The 15,636-nt window shown below is 42.6% G+C and overlaps 1 long non-coding RNA gene across 1 annotated transcript in view; it reads left to right on the forward strand.

Moving 5' to 3' along the window:
* Window positions 1-15,636, forward strand: part of LOC141245898 (uncharacterized) — a 56,998-nt gene that overhangs the window by 19,539 nt on the left and 21,823 nt on the right. The window contains exon 2 of the long non-coding RNA XR_012309550.1: window positions 1,414-1,442. This is a non-coding gene — a long non-coding RNA (uncharacterized lncRNA). The remainder of the gene's footprint in view (window positions 1-1,413; window positions 1,443-15,636) is intronic.

Below are 15,636 nucleotides of genomic sequence, written 5' to 3' on the forward strand. Positions count from 1 at the left end.
TCCTCTTTATAATTTGAGTGCAGGAACAGTCCAAAATAAATGTCTATCTCCCTGGGGTACCCCTTTTAAATAACTGTGGGCCAGTGATCTCACATCACTGTTATACAATAGTGATGCCCTGCATGAGATTCAGGTCACTCCAGCATGGCCCAAATGGGTTCTGGGCATGTGAACTGGCATCAAAGTGGGCAAATGGTTGTATGACTTAGTACTACTGGTTTTACTGCACCACCACACAGAAGAGGAAGACCCACATCACAGTTTCCTTCTGGATGGCCAAAGTGGTTATTAATCAGAAAAGCTGGCATCAAGGTGGGCAAATTTCAACTTTGTCGTGGGTTGAATAAGTTACTGATTTAGTTTTTTTTAGAGTTTAAGGGGTTGTCCGGCCTTAGGCTACTGTATGTACCTGCAGACTTGTGAATCCTCACATCGCAAATATTGCTCACTGTAAGATTTCTCCGATGGCGGCACAAGGAGTTGGCGGTCATGTGTAATTTGCATACTTCAGCCATATCCTGACTATATGAGCGTGACCTCCCTCAATGCAAGTGTATTAAGTGAGGCTGGATACAATCTAGTCAGAAAGTGGCTGGAAGTATGCAATTTGCATACTTGTGGTCACATGACTGCCCACTAATGGCGCTGGCACCGGAGGATCCTCACAGTGAGCAGTGTGTGCATTGTGAGGATTCACAAGTCTGCAATCACATGCAGTGACTTCAGACTTGTAACCTAAGGCCGGACAACCCCTCTAACTCTAAAAATAAACCAGTAACTTCTTCAAATCAGTACAAAGTTACAATTTTTGTCCACTTTGATGCCAGCTTTTCAGATCAGTAACCACTTTGACCATCCTGAAGGAAATTGATTATAATATGGGTGTTCCTCTTCTGTGTGCTGGTGATGTAAGACCAATATTCATTCAACCATTTAGCAACACCAGATACTTATTCAAATCTGTGAAAACTGGCTAATTGCCTACTTTGATGCCATTTTTGATACCCAGAACCCATTTGGACTAGGCTGGAATTACCTGAATTTGATGCAGGGCATCACTTTTTCTGTAATTATGGTGTGAGATCAGTGGCTCAGGGTTATATAACCCTTCAAAAACACAAGTTATTCGGCTGTGTGCCCACGATGCTTTTTTGGTGCGTTTTTTGTTGCGTATTTGCAGCGCATAAACGCTCCAGAAACGCATTGCATACCTTTTCCCATGACTTCCTATGACATTCTGCAAGTTCTGTGCACATGGTCAGGATTTTTTCTGCGCAGAAAATTTTCTAATAACTCAATTTGGTGACAGTTCTATTGCCCAGAACCTGTTTGGGCCAGGTTGGAGGAACGTGTTTGATGCGTAGTATCACTCTCTGTGTAAATCCTAAATACTTGACATTTTTTTTTCTTCAGCAGACAAAGCTTAAACGGCACAGAAGAGGGTAAGTCTGATTTCATTCTCTTATGTCCATTACTAGGACAATATCTTTATAAATACTGTGTTTTCCTGGATATAAAACCTACACCTAAAATAAGCCTTTGCATGATTTTACAGAGTTTTTGGCGTATGCTTGAAATATAATCCCCAAAAATAAGCCCTAGTTACAGTTAAGGCCAGCATTAAAGTGGGTGGAGAGCAAACTGGGCAATTGACCAAGACCCCAACTCTCGTCGGTTGTGTGCCCACGATGCGTTTTTTAAGTGTTTCCGCAGCGGCAAAAACGCTGCAGAAATGCTTAAAAAACGCATGGTAGAAGGCCTGCCATGTTCCCCAATGATAATCCGCACGTGCTGTGCACATGCTGCAGAAATTTCCGCTGTGGATTATCATTGCGGAAAAAAACGCAGCACTACCAATTATTTTGCGGAAGTGCTACGTTTTCGCCGCCATTGACTTGCATTAGAACAAATGGATTACGCATCACTGTATACAGTTATATGAAAAAGTTTGGGCACCCCTATTAATCTTAAGCTTAATGTTTTATAAAAATTGGTGTTTTTGCAACAGCTATTTCAGTTTGATATATGTAATAACTGTTGGACACAGTAATGTTTCTGCCTTGAAATGAGGTTTATTGTACTAACAGAAAATGTGCAATCTGCATTCAAACAAAATTTGACAGGTGCATAAGTATGGGCACCCTTATCATTTTCTTGTTTTAAATACTCCTACCTACTTTTTACTGACTTACTAAAGCACTTTTTTTGGTTTTGTAACCTCATTGAGCTTTGAACTTCATAGCCAGGTGTATGCAATCATGAGAAAAGCTACTTAAAGTCGCCACTTGCAAGTTGTTCTCCTGTTTGAATCTCCTCTGAAGAGTGGCATCATGGGCTCCTCAAAACAACTGCCAAATGATCTGAAAACAAAGATTATTCAACATAGTTGTTCAGGGGAAGGATACAAAAAGCTGTCTCAGAGATTTAACCTGTCAGTTTCCACTGTGAGGAACATAGTAAGGAAATGGAAGAACACAGGGACAGTTCTTGTTAAGGCCAGAAGTGGCAGGCCAAGAAAAACATCAGAAAGGCAGAGAAGAAGAATGGTGAGATCAGTCAAGGACAATCCTCAGACCACCTCCAGAGAGCTGCAGCATCAACTTGCTGCAGATGGTGTTACTGTGCATCGGTCAACTATACAACGCACTTTGCACAAGGAGAAGCTGTATGGGAGAGTGATGCGAAAGAAGCCGTTTCTGCAAGCACGCCACAAACAGAGTCGGCTGAGGTATGCAAAAGCACATTTGGAGAAGCCAATTTCTTTTTGGAAGAAGGTCCTGTGGACTGATGAAACCAAGATTGAGTTGTTTGGTCATACAAAAAGGCGTTATGCATGGCGGCAAAAAAACACAGCATTCCAAGAAAAACACTTGCTACCCACAGTAAAATTTGGTGGAGGTTCCATCATGCTTTGGGGCTGTGTGGCCAATGCCATCACCGGGAATCTTGTTAAAGTTGAGGGACGCATGGATTCCACTCAGTATCAGCAGATTCTTGACAATAATGTTCAAGAATCAGTGACAAAGTTGAAGTTACGCAGGGGATGGATCTTTCAGCAAGACAATGATCCAAAACACCGCTCCAAATCTACTCAGGCATTCATGCAGAGGAACAATTACAATGTTCTGGAATGGCCATCCCAGTCCCCAGACCTGAATATCATTGAACATCTGTGGGATCATTTGAAGAGGGCTGTCCATGCTCGGCGACCATCAAACTTAACTGAACTGGAATTGTTTTGTAAAGAGGAATGGTCAAAAATACCTTCATCCAGGATCCAGGAAATCATTAAAAGCTACAGGAAGCGACTAGAGGCTGTTATTTTTGCAAAAGGAGGATTTACTAAATATTAATGTCACTTTTCTGGTGAGGTGCCCATACTTATGCACCTGTCAAATTTTGTTTGAATGCAGATTGCACATTTTCTGTAAGTACAATAAACCTCATTTCAAGGCAGAAACATTACTGTGTCCAACAGTTATTACATATATCAAACTGAAATAGCTGTTGCAAAAACACCAATTTTTATAAAACATTAAGCTTAAGATTAATAGGGGTGCCCAAACTTTTTCATATAACTGTATGTAGATGCACATTCCATGCGTTCTAATGTACGGCTGGTACCCAGGTCTAGAGAAGAGGAGACTCTCCTCCGGACCCGGGTACCATAGAAACTGTGAAAAAAAGAATAAAATAAAAAATAAATATGATACTTACCTTCTGGCGGCCCGCGGCGCGCTCCTCCTTGCTTGGTGGCAGTTCGCGATGGAATGAAGGACCTGCGCTGACGTCACAGTCATGTGACGGGTCACGCGACGCTGACGTCGGCAAGTCCTTCAGTTTACCACTGCCAGCAGTCGGGACGGTGAAGCAAGCCAGCATGGGCCATCGGAGGGTAAGTATATATTTATTTGTTTATTTTTTGACATTCTCTCGGGTCACACTATATGCCGGTTGCATGGATTCATATAGTGTGACCAAGTTGACAAGCACTTTCCAAGTGATGCTAAAATCGCTTGGAAAGCGCTTGACAACCCGCATGTGGAAATGCCAGTGAAGAACACTTCACTTCCGCATGTACCTGGCAGGAAAACCGCATGTACAATCCGCATGTACAATCCGCATGTACAATCTGCATGTACAATCCGCATGTACAATCCGCATGTACAATCCGCATGTACATTCCGCATGTACAATCCGCATGTACAATCCGCATGTACAATCCACATGTACAATCCGCATGTACATTCCGCATGTACAATCCGCATGTACAATCCGCATGTACAATCCGCATGTACAATCCGCATGTACATTCCGCATGTACAATCCGCATGTACAATCCGCATGTACAATCCGCATGTACAATCCACATGTACAATCCGCATGTGTTTTTTTCTGCCAGGGAGATGCAGAAACGCTCGGGAAAAATCCTGAGCATTTCTGCATCGTGGGCACATAGCCTTAGAGGTCACCAGCGTTTTTATTCCGAGGTTAAGACTTCCTAAGGACGTTTGGTGACATCAAGGTCATTTGACCATGATCTCACCAAATTTTATTTAACCCCTTCACCCCCCAAGCTTGTTTTCATCTTTCTGCCAGCCCAATTTTTACAATTCTGACCACTTTATGAGGTAATTACTCTGGAACGCTTCAACGGATCCCACTGATTCTGAGATTGTTTTTTCATGACGTATTGTACTTCACGTTAGTGGTAAAATTTGTTCAATATGACTTGCGTTTATTTGTGAAAAAAATGGAAATTTGGTGAAAATGTCGCAATTTTCAAACCTTTAATTTTTATACCCTTAACCCCTTTACAACCTTGGACGTATGAGTATGAATCCTGAACAATTTACCTCCCCCACTATTATGCCAAAACCAGAATGAGATTTTTTTTTTCACTGTACTTAATTTACATGCATAAAAGAGACAAAGCATGAACAAGAGATAATTCTGCAAAAAAAAAATCCAAAAACGCACCAAAACAACATAAATAATGCAGCAAAACCTCTGTTTTTGACCCAGCTGATTTCCTTCCAGAGATCAGTTTTGCTGCAGATTTTTGACATAAAAAAACAACATGTGTGAACAGGGCCTAAAAATTACACGCCTCAAAGTCCTCAAAACCACATTCAAGAAGTTTATCCCTTCGCAGGAATTAATGCATCACAAGAATTAATGTGGAAGGAAAAAAATTAACATTTTATTTTTTTTCTAAAATTTGTAACTTTAGCCCCAAATTTTTTATTTTCACAAATGGACTCCAAAATATTTTGTGCTATTTCTCCTGAGTGCGCCAATAACACATATGTGGGGGAAAGCTACTGTTTTGTCGCACAGCGGCTCGGAAGGGAAGGAGCACTGTTTGACTTTTTGAATGCAAAAAATGGATGGAATCGACTGCGGACGCCATGTCACTTTTGGAGACCCCCTGATGTGATTTAAAAATGGAAACCTCCATAAACTAGACCATTCAAGGCGGGGGCGAACACTGACATCTTGGGGACCCTGTGCAAGAAATGTGCCTAGAACCCCTCCTTTTATGGCATTTTATATATGTAATAAAAGAGGGCACTGTGACTAACAGAAATAACAAGAATACACTTGTTATACAGTACAGACCAAAAGTTTGGACACACCTCATTTATAGATTTTTCTGTATTTTCATGACTATGAAAATTGTACATTCACACTGAAGGCATCAAAACTATGAATTAACACATGTGGAATTATATACTTAGCAAAAAAGTGTGAAACACCTGAAAATATGTCTTATATTCTAGGTTCTTCAAAGTAGCCACCTTTTGCTTTGATGACTGCTTTACACACTCTTGGCATTCTCTTGATGAGCTTCAAGAGGTAGTCACCGGAAATGGTCTTTCAACAATCTTGAAGGAGTTCCCAGAGATACTTAGCACTTGTTGGCCCTTTTACCTTCACTCTGCGGTCCAGCTCACCCCAAACCATCTTGATTGGGATTAGGTCTGGTGACTGTGGAGGCCAGGTCATCTGGCGTAGCGCCCCATCACTCTCCTTCTTGGTCAAATAGCCCTTACACAGCCTGGAGGTATGTTTGGGGTCATTGTCCTGTTGAAAAATAAATGATGGTCCAGCTAAACGTAAATCGGATGGAATAACTTGCCGCTGCAAGATGCTGTGGTAGCCATGCTGGTTCAGTATGCCTTCAATTTTGAATAAATCCCCAACAGTGTCACCAGCAAAGCACCCCCACACCATCACACCTTCTCCTCCATGCTTCACGGTGGGAACCAGGCATGTAGAGTCCATCCGTTCACCTTTTCTGCGTCGCACAAAGACACGGTGGTTGGAACCAAAGATCTCAAATTTGGACTCATCAGACCAAAGCACAGATTTCCACTGGTCTAATGTCCATTCCTTGTGTTCTTTAGCCCAAACAAGTCTCTTCTGCTCGTTGCCTGTCCTTAGCAGTGGTTTCCTAGCAGCTATTTTACCATGAAGGCCTGCTGCAAAAAGTCTCCTCTTAACAGTTGTTGTAGAGATGTTGCTGCTAGAACTCTGTGTGGCATTGACCTGGTCTCTAATCTGAGCTGCTGTTAACCTGCGATTTTTGAGGCTGGTGACTCGGATAAACTTCTCCTCAGAAGCAGAGGTGACTCTTGGTCTTCCTTTCCTGTGGTGGTCCTCATGTGAGCCATTTTCTTTGTAGCGCTTGATGGTTTTTGCAACTGCACTTGGGGACACTTTCAAAGTTTGCCCAATTTTTCGGACTGACTGACCTTCATTTCTTAAAGTAATGATGGCCACTCCTTTTTCTTTACTTAGCTGCTTTTTTCTTGCCATAATACAAATTCTAACAGTCCATTCAGTAGGACTATCAGCTGTATATCCACCTGACTTCTGCACAACACAACTGATGGTCCCAACCCCATTTATAAGGCAAGAAATCCCACTTATTAAACCTGACAGGGCACATCTGTGAAGTGAAAACCATTTTGGGCGACTACCTCTTGAAGCTCATCAAGAGAATGCCAAGAGTGTGCAAAGCAGCCATCAAAGCAAAAGGTTACTTTGAAGAACCTAGAATATAAGACATATTTTCAGTTGTTTCACACTATTTTGTTAGTATATAATTCCACGTGTGTTAATTCATAGTTTTGATGCCTTCAGTGTGAATATACAATTTTCAAAGTCATGAAAATGTGGAAAAATCTTTAAATGAGAAGGTGTGTCCAAACTTTTGGTCTGTACTGTATATATATATTCAGTCAGTCTGAAAAATTGGGAAAACTTTGAAAGTGTCCTCAAGTACAGTTGAGGCCTCTCCTCACTCCATTCATTGTTCTCTCCCCACCCCCATCATTGACCTCTCTGCACCCCCCCATTATAATCTCCCCCACTCCTCATTGTCCTCTCCCCACTCCATTCATTGTCCTCTACCACAGGCGCGCACTACATGCTGATGTCATCAAGCCGTGCGCGCCTGTATGAGAGAGAAAGCACTGGGCAGGAAGCAGAGGATGGATTCGTGCAGCTCCACAGCCATTATCTTATCTCCTGTTGGCAACGGAGATGCATCAATCGCTCCCTGCCCGCTGCTCATAATGAGGGCAATTGCCCTCATTATTAGCCACCCTGCAAGGGCCCCCCTGCACCTCCGAGCCCACGTGCAGCTGCACCGACGGTATGTCCGCCCCTGTTTCATGGAATGTATATAGATGTGTGTTGAACACGTTGAACTTCCAGATGCTTCACAGAAGTTTATAATGTAGAGCCGTGAAAATAAAAAGTCACATTTTTCCCACAAAAATGTTCATTAAGCCCCAAATGTAGATTTGATGAAAGCCGGCCGGTGGGTGCAGCTCTCTGGCTCCCCCTTACCTCTCAGGTGAGTCAAGGTACTGCACCTAGAGTAAGTGGTGCCAGGAAGCTGCTACCAGGGGGGGAAAGCACGGTGGTGTGTTGTCCCTTACACGTCACCAATCCGTGACGCCACGATACAGGCACAACTCTCTGGCGCCCCCTTGCCTCTCAGGTCAGTCAAGGTACTGCACCTAGAGTGAGTGGTCGCCGGAGAGGCCGTCCTGTAGCCCTCTGGGTATTTGAGGCCCTCTTCAGTGAGGGCGGTATATATATTCCCCTGGCTGCGCCAGTAATATATATCCACACCTCTGACCGTCACTGCTAGCCTTCCTCAAATCCCCCAGATGGTATGCTGCCACCAGTTCTCGTTTGATACAAGCCCGGTCCGTTAATAGACTTGTATCGGGTCAGGAACCAACCCAGTAGCGTTTCAGCCAAGCGTTTCCGGACCAATGGATTCGTATATGCAGAGTAAAGGATACAGCCCACGATTAATTTATGATTTAATCGATTATAAGAATACACTAGATTACAAGGCTATACCATTAACTATACAATGGTATTTTGGCCAGAATAAGAAATATAGCAATTAGAAGTACAAAACACAGGAATAACAACGATAAATCAGTTACCGTTCTTGTGGTGCAAGGGAGGATTGCGATCCCACAGGTTCAAGCTTAGTTGCAGTCGTCCAGGCCTCAGTAGCACATGGCAAAGGTGCTCCTCCCACTCAGATACCTGGACCCGACGGTAGGAGTTGTTCACATCATCTCCTGGGTCAAACTGAGGGGGTTTCTGACTGTCGGCTATACTAAAGTCCTGTCACGCCCACTCTTGGTGATGTCAGTTTACTAAAACCCGCCCCCCAACCAATGCTCATTTTAGCTTCATTTTAGAAAAGTACCCATAACTTTCCCTGGGGTGACCTCATCGTATCACCAGAGGTCTCATCGTGATCCTCCTCTTGTGGGGAAGCCATTGACTCTAAACATGCCTCCCCTGAGACCTTGTATATGGTTCTTCTAAATATCCAGCTTTCCAGGCCACTCAGGGATTTATGAGTCCCATGATTGTGTCCGCGGGCACCTTCCTCACATGATACATTTTATTTGGGTTCCCTAACTTGTATCGTGTGGTTAGAAATTGATACTGTATCTTGTAGCTTTTGGGTGGCCATTTTCCACAAAGAAAGCACATGGTTCCTGGACAATGGAAAGGTTTGCAGGCATGCACAAATGGTTTGCTTTTGGTTTCCAGTGACATCAAGGTGTTAATTACCCCCCTGGGGCCTAGCTGACTCTGTCCTTCTTGGACACAGAAAAAATGGCCCATCTATTTACCATATCAAAAACGTTTCTGGAGACTGATCTCCAGAGGTGGGGGCGAATTGCTCTGTTTACCAGGGGCTGCAGAAATCTGACATGGTAGAAGCTGTGTGACAATAGGGAATATCTTCAGGTATGACGTATCATACCTAAGATGGCGGCTAACTTTCATGACACAGTAGAATTTTCACAAGGGTAAGAAAATGCACAATACAATTTGCTGTGCAGTTTCTTCTGAGTACGCCAATACCCCATATGTGGAGGAAAAGTACTGTTGGTGCGAATATCAGGTCTCGGAACAGACGTGCCATTTGAGTTTTTGAATGCAATATTGGCTGGCATCATTAGCGGATGCCATGTGGTGTTTGGGGAGTTCCTGGTGTGTCTGAATAGTGGAAAGCCACCCCCCACAAGTCAACCCATTTGGGAAACTAAACCCCTGAAGGAATGTATCTAGATGTGTGTCGAGCACCTAGAATTCCCCAATACTTCGCAGAAGTTTATAACATAACTTATGAAAAAAAAAAAATCACATTTTTCCCTACAAAATTTTTAGCCCCAAATTTTGCATTTTCACAAGGGTAACAGGAGGAAGTGCACTTTACAATTTGTTATGCAGTTTTTCCTGAGTACACCGATGACCAATATGTGATGGAAAACTACTGTTTGGGCGCATGGCAGGGTTCGGAAGGGAAATAACTATTTGACTTCTTGAATGCAAAATTTGCTGGGATCACTAGCGGACGCCATATCGCATTTGGAGAGTCCCTGATGTGCTTAAACAATAGAAACTAGACCCCTCAAGGAATGTATCCAGATGTGTGGTGAGCAACTTGAACCCCCGGGTTCTTCATAGAAGTTTATAAAGTTGAGCTGTGAAAATAAAAAAAATCAAATTTTTACAAAAAAAATGTTCTTTTAACCCCAATTTTTTTTTTTTTCACAAGGGCAACAGGAGAAATTGCACCATACAGTTTGATGTGCAATTTCTCCTAAGTTTGCCGATACCCCATATGTTGTGGAAATCTACTGTTCGGGTGCAAGGCTCAAATGGGAAGGAACGCCATTCAACTTTTTGAATGCAAAATTGTCTGGAATCGGTAGCGCATACCATGTTTTTTTTTTCATTATTTTGTGATTCTTTAACCCTTTCCTGACTAGCAGTATATGTACGGCGCCACGGGAGCTGCTATCCCGCAAACCGCCTACATATACTTCCTCGCATCGGGCAGGCTCACAGAGACCGCCACCGCGATCAAGTGCGAGTGTTAGCTCTATATGAGGACTGACACCCTGTAGCAGTGCCCATGATCAGTGCTAGCACTGATCGCGGGCTTTTAACCCCTATGATGCTACTATCAATAGTGACAGCGACATCGAGGAGTTTCACAGAGGGAGGGAGCTCCCTCTCTGCGCCCATCGGCGTTGTGCCGATGGTCTCCATGGTGACCCTGGGCCGAAAGATGGCCGCGGGGTCACCCAGGGGCGATGACCTGTAAGCTCCTGAATTTTATTTAAGAAAAATGTCCCGAAAAGCTAATTTATGAATCATAATAGGACCAGTTAAAACATAAATTTTTATTGACGAGGGCTTTTAAAATGTCAAAAATATGACCACGAACACACAGACACCATAAAGTGTTAGGGTGCATGCACACGGTCAGTGTTTGCTGCGGATTGGACGCAGCACACTTGGTCTGCTTCCAATCTGCAGCGGCCAGATGTTACAGCATAGTGGGTGGGATTTATATAAATCCCATGCCCACTATCCGTCTGTCTGCTCCTGCGGCTCACCCGCGGAGAAGGACATGCGACACGTCTTCACAGACCGCAGCATGTCAATTTCTCTTGCTGAAATGCTAGTCTCCGCAAGAGAAATTGACATGCTGCTGTCTGTGAAGACTATACATTACACTAGTAGAATTTCTCTTCCATACTGCAAAAGAAATTCTACTAGTATAATGTATAGGCTGCGGTGACGCCGCATGTGTTCAATAAACACATGCGGATTTACCTGTGTGCAGCGCTTTGGACGCAGCATCAGTATGCTGCTTTCAAAGCGCTGCCATTCCTGACAGTGTGCACATACCCTTACCCAAAAGAAACTTTTCAAATACCTCAAAATTCTGTATATTGACTATCTAAATGACCCTAATTTAACACCTATCAATTTCCCTGCCTAACAGCGGAGGTTGGCACCCTATCGGGAAAGCGTTACGGCGCCCCCGCTCCACGGCGGCTAGCCCTCAGATGCCCTGGATGACCCGAGTCAAATGTCTATATCCAACAGGAGAATGGAAAAAATCTTCAGGCACCACTGTGTGATATTTATATAGCTGAACACCAGCAGTGATAAAGGACAATAATAGTGGTGCAAAGGCTAAAGGATGGCATCTATGCAACAAGTAGAAAAATGAATAGCAGTACTCACCTTAGTCCTTTGGCTAAAAAGTCCTTTATTTCGATGCAGCGGTCTATCGGAGGTGCAGCGCAGACAGCGGGGAGACGAGAGGACGACGGCCGTTTTGCGTCTTACAAGCGCTTCTACACATAGGAGGAGTTTAGTATACATAATTAAAAGTTAATTGATTAACATAAAAACATTCATTAAAAAAAACATACAGATGCTATACAATATTTTAGAAAGAGACTGCCATATCTAGGTTTTCATTTAGCCCTAGCGGGCCCTGGGCTTCTGCTTTTAATATCCATTTCCCTTCTCTTGCTAACAGGAACTGATTGTGATTTCCCCTTTGTATGGGGTATTTTAACTGTTCAATGCCTGGAAATTGCAGTACACGAGGGTTTGCATTGTGACACTCCCGAATGTGTTGAATCAATCTAGGTGAGCCTTTACCAGAGGAAATGGAATCATAGTGTTCTCTAAATCTGACAAATGGTTTTTCCAATATAATAGAATTTACATGGACAGTATAATATTATAATATAATATTTATTCCTTCTATATGAAAATAATGGTTTGTTCAAAGCTATATCACAGAGATCCGGATCACTTTCAAGTAAATGCCAATTGTTCCTTACTGCATTCTGTATTAGATCTGTGTTGGCACTTTGTTTAAAATTAAAAATACATTTTCTCTTTTGGTTAGAATCTACTTTTGCATTTTTATGTTGTTGTTTGATTAATTCATGTTGTTTTTTCTTGTGTGCTCTATCTTGTGCTTCTCTCGGTAGTGTAATTGGGTATCTATCCTCTCCTAGAGAACCTGTTAGTTCCTCTGCCTGTTTCAAAAAACCTTGATCAGTATTGTTAATTTTTCTTATGCTCAAGTATTGACTATATGGTACAGTTCTTTTAGTATGAGAAAGATGTGCACTGTCATAATGAAGTAGCATATTGGTAGCTGTTACTTTTTTTCATATAAAAGGAATAAAAATTTGGGAGATTTATTGATACATAATAGATTTAGACGCACTACCGAAAAAAAGACATAGTTAGAAGAAAATTCGTTGACTGGAAATTACAGGTGTGGTAATTGTTCTTTTTGCCAGGCACACATTACAGGGAAAAATCTAAAAATAGGAGCTATATGGCACGAAGTAAAATAATTTCTCATGCAGGACCAAACATGTGGTATATACACTGCTCAAAAAAATAAAGGGAACACTCAACACATGATCTGAATGAATGAAATCTTCTCATTGAATACTTTGTTCTGTACAAAGCTGAATGTGCTGACAACAAAATCACACATAAATCACCAATGGAAATCAAATTTATTAACCGATGGAGGCCTGGATTTGGAGTCACCCCCAAAATTAAAGTGGAAAAACACACTACAGGCTGATCCAACTTTGATGTAATGTCCTTAAAACAAGTCAAAATGAGGCTCAGTATTGTGTGTGGCCTGCACGTGCCTATATGACCTCCCTACAACACCTGGACATGCTCCTGATGAGGTTGAGGATGGTCTCCTGTGGGATCTCCTCCCAGACCTGGACTAAAGCATCCGCCAACTCCTGGACAGTCTGTGGTGCAAAGTCACGTTCGTGGATGGAGCGAGACATGATGTCCCAGATGTGCTCAATCAGATTCAAGTCTGGGGAACGGACGGGTCAGTCCATAGCTTAAATGCCTTCATCTTGCAGGAACTGCTGACACACTCCAGCCACATGAGGTCTGGCATTGTCCTGCATTAGGAGGAACCCAGGGCCAACTGCACCAACATATGGTCTCACAAGGGGTCTGAGGATCTCATCTCATTACCTAATGGCAGTCAGGCTACCTCTGGCGAGCACATGGAGGGCTGTGCTGCCCTCCAAAGAAATACCACCCCACACCATTACTGACCCACTGCCAAATCGGTCATGCTGAAGGATGTTGCAGGCAGCAGATCGCTCTCCACGGCTTCTCCAGACTCTGTCACATGTGCTCAATGTGAACCTGCTTACATCTGTGAAGAGCATAGGGTGCCAGTGGTGACTTTGCCAATCCTGGTGTTCTGTGGCAAATGCCAAGTGTCCTGCACGGTGTTGGGCTGTGAGCACAACCCTCATCTGTGGACTTCGGGCCCTCATACCATCCTCATGGAGTCGGTTTCTAACCGTTTGTGCAGACACATGCACATTTGTGACCTGCTGGAGGTCATTTTGCAGGGCTCTGGCAGTTCTCCTCCAGTTCCTCCTTGACCAAAGGCGGAGGTAGCGGTCCTGCTGCTGGGTTGTTGCCCTCCTAAGGCCCCCTCCACGTCTCCTGGTGTACTGGCCTGTCTCCTGGTAGCACCTCCAGACTCTGGACACTACGCTGACAGACACAGCAAACCTTCTTGCCACAGCTCGCATTGATATGTCATCCTGGATGAGCTGCACTACCTGAGCAACTTCTGTGGGTTGTAGAGTCCGTCTCATGCTACCACGAGTGTGAAAGCACAACTAACATTCAAAAGTGACCAAAACATCAGCCAGAAAGCATTGGTACTGAGATGTGGTCTGTGGTCCCCACCTGCAGAACCACTCCTTTATTGAGGGTGTCTTGATAATTGCCAATAATTTCCATCTATTGTCTATTCCATTTGCACAACAGCATGTGAAATTGATTGTTAATCAGTGTTGCTTCCTAAGTGGACAGTTTGATTTCACAGAAGCTTGATTTACTTGGAGTTACATTCTGTTGTTTAAGTGTTCCCTCTATTTTTTTGAGCAGTGTATATTATACTGTCCATGTAAATTCTATTATATCGGAAAAACCATCCGCCCTTTATTTGTCAGATTTAGAGAACACTATGATTCCATTTCCTCTGGTAAAGGCTCACCTAGATTGATTCAACACATTCGGGAATGTCACAATGCAAACCCTCGTGTACTGCAATTTCCAGGCATTGAACAGTTAAAATACCCCATACAAGGGGGAAATCACAATCATTTCCTGTTAGCAAGAGAAGGGAAATGGATATTAAAAGAAGAAGCCCAGGGCCCGCTAGGGCTAAATGAAAAGCTAGATATGGCAGTCTTTTTATAGAATATTGTATAGCATCTGTATGTTTTTTTAATGAATGTTTTTATGTTAATTAGCTTTTAATTATGTATACTAAACTCCTCCTATAAAGGAAGAATCTTTTGCACTTCCTTTAAAGTTTGGACCCGTAGAAGCGTTTGTAAGTCGCGAAACGGCCGTCGTCCTCTCGTCTCCCCGCTGTCTCCGCTGCACCTCCGATAGACCGCTGCATATGATTGTCCAGAATGCTATGACAAAAAGGACTTTTTAGCCAAAGGACTAAGGTGAGTGCTGCTATTCATTTTTCTATTTGTTGCATAAATGTCTATATCTCCTAACAGGAAGCTCTGTTTCTATACATAGATCACTCCTAGTGTGCTAAGGGTAAGTCATAATGCAACAAATGATAATCAATCAAATTATATGAAATTAAAGTAGTGTCATTATCACACACCTCTGTTTGAAATCACTATCTTACTGATAATAATGGAAAGAGAAGTGATTCAAAGTTCATAGTGCTATAACAATCAGGTCCATAGCAGATCAATATTTAGTTGATCAGACCTATACATTTTAAAAGATTATACCATAGTTTAAGTGCACTGTGCATGAGACAAAATTGACCATATAAATGTGATTTAACCAATTGCACCAGCAGCCCATATGGATCACACTTATATCGATTTATGAATACATATAAGGAGACTTTAATAATATCTTCCTTAGCAATGTGAGCAATTATACTTCAAGGATAATAAACCATGATAGAAACAAAGTACTTATCAATGTGTGATAAAGATCCTCTACATCGCCTCTACACGTTTCGCCCTGTTAGCTCTTCAGGAGGCCTGATGGCAGGTAAATGTGGTGGATATTTGCATGTCTGTCTGATTCAACACATGTCCTTTTATACATAAATAGGAGAACTATTGAGTATAATGGCATAAGAAGCTTTATTTCATAAATAATTCATTTAAAATTAGTACATCACATCAAAAATATGAAATATTATAA

This window comes from Phyllobates terribilis, unplaced genomic scaffold (genome assembly GCF_046119375.1).
Source record: "Phyllobates terribilis strain yellow unplaced genomic scaffold, ASM4611937v1 Scaffold_2236__1_contigs__length_151205, whole genome shotgun sequence".
Lineage (NCBI taxonomy): Eukaryota > Metazoa > Chordata > Amphibia > Anura > Dendrobatidae > Phyllobates > Phyllobates terribilis.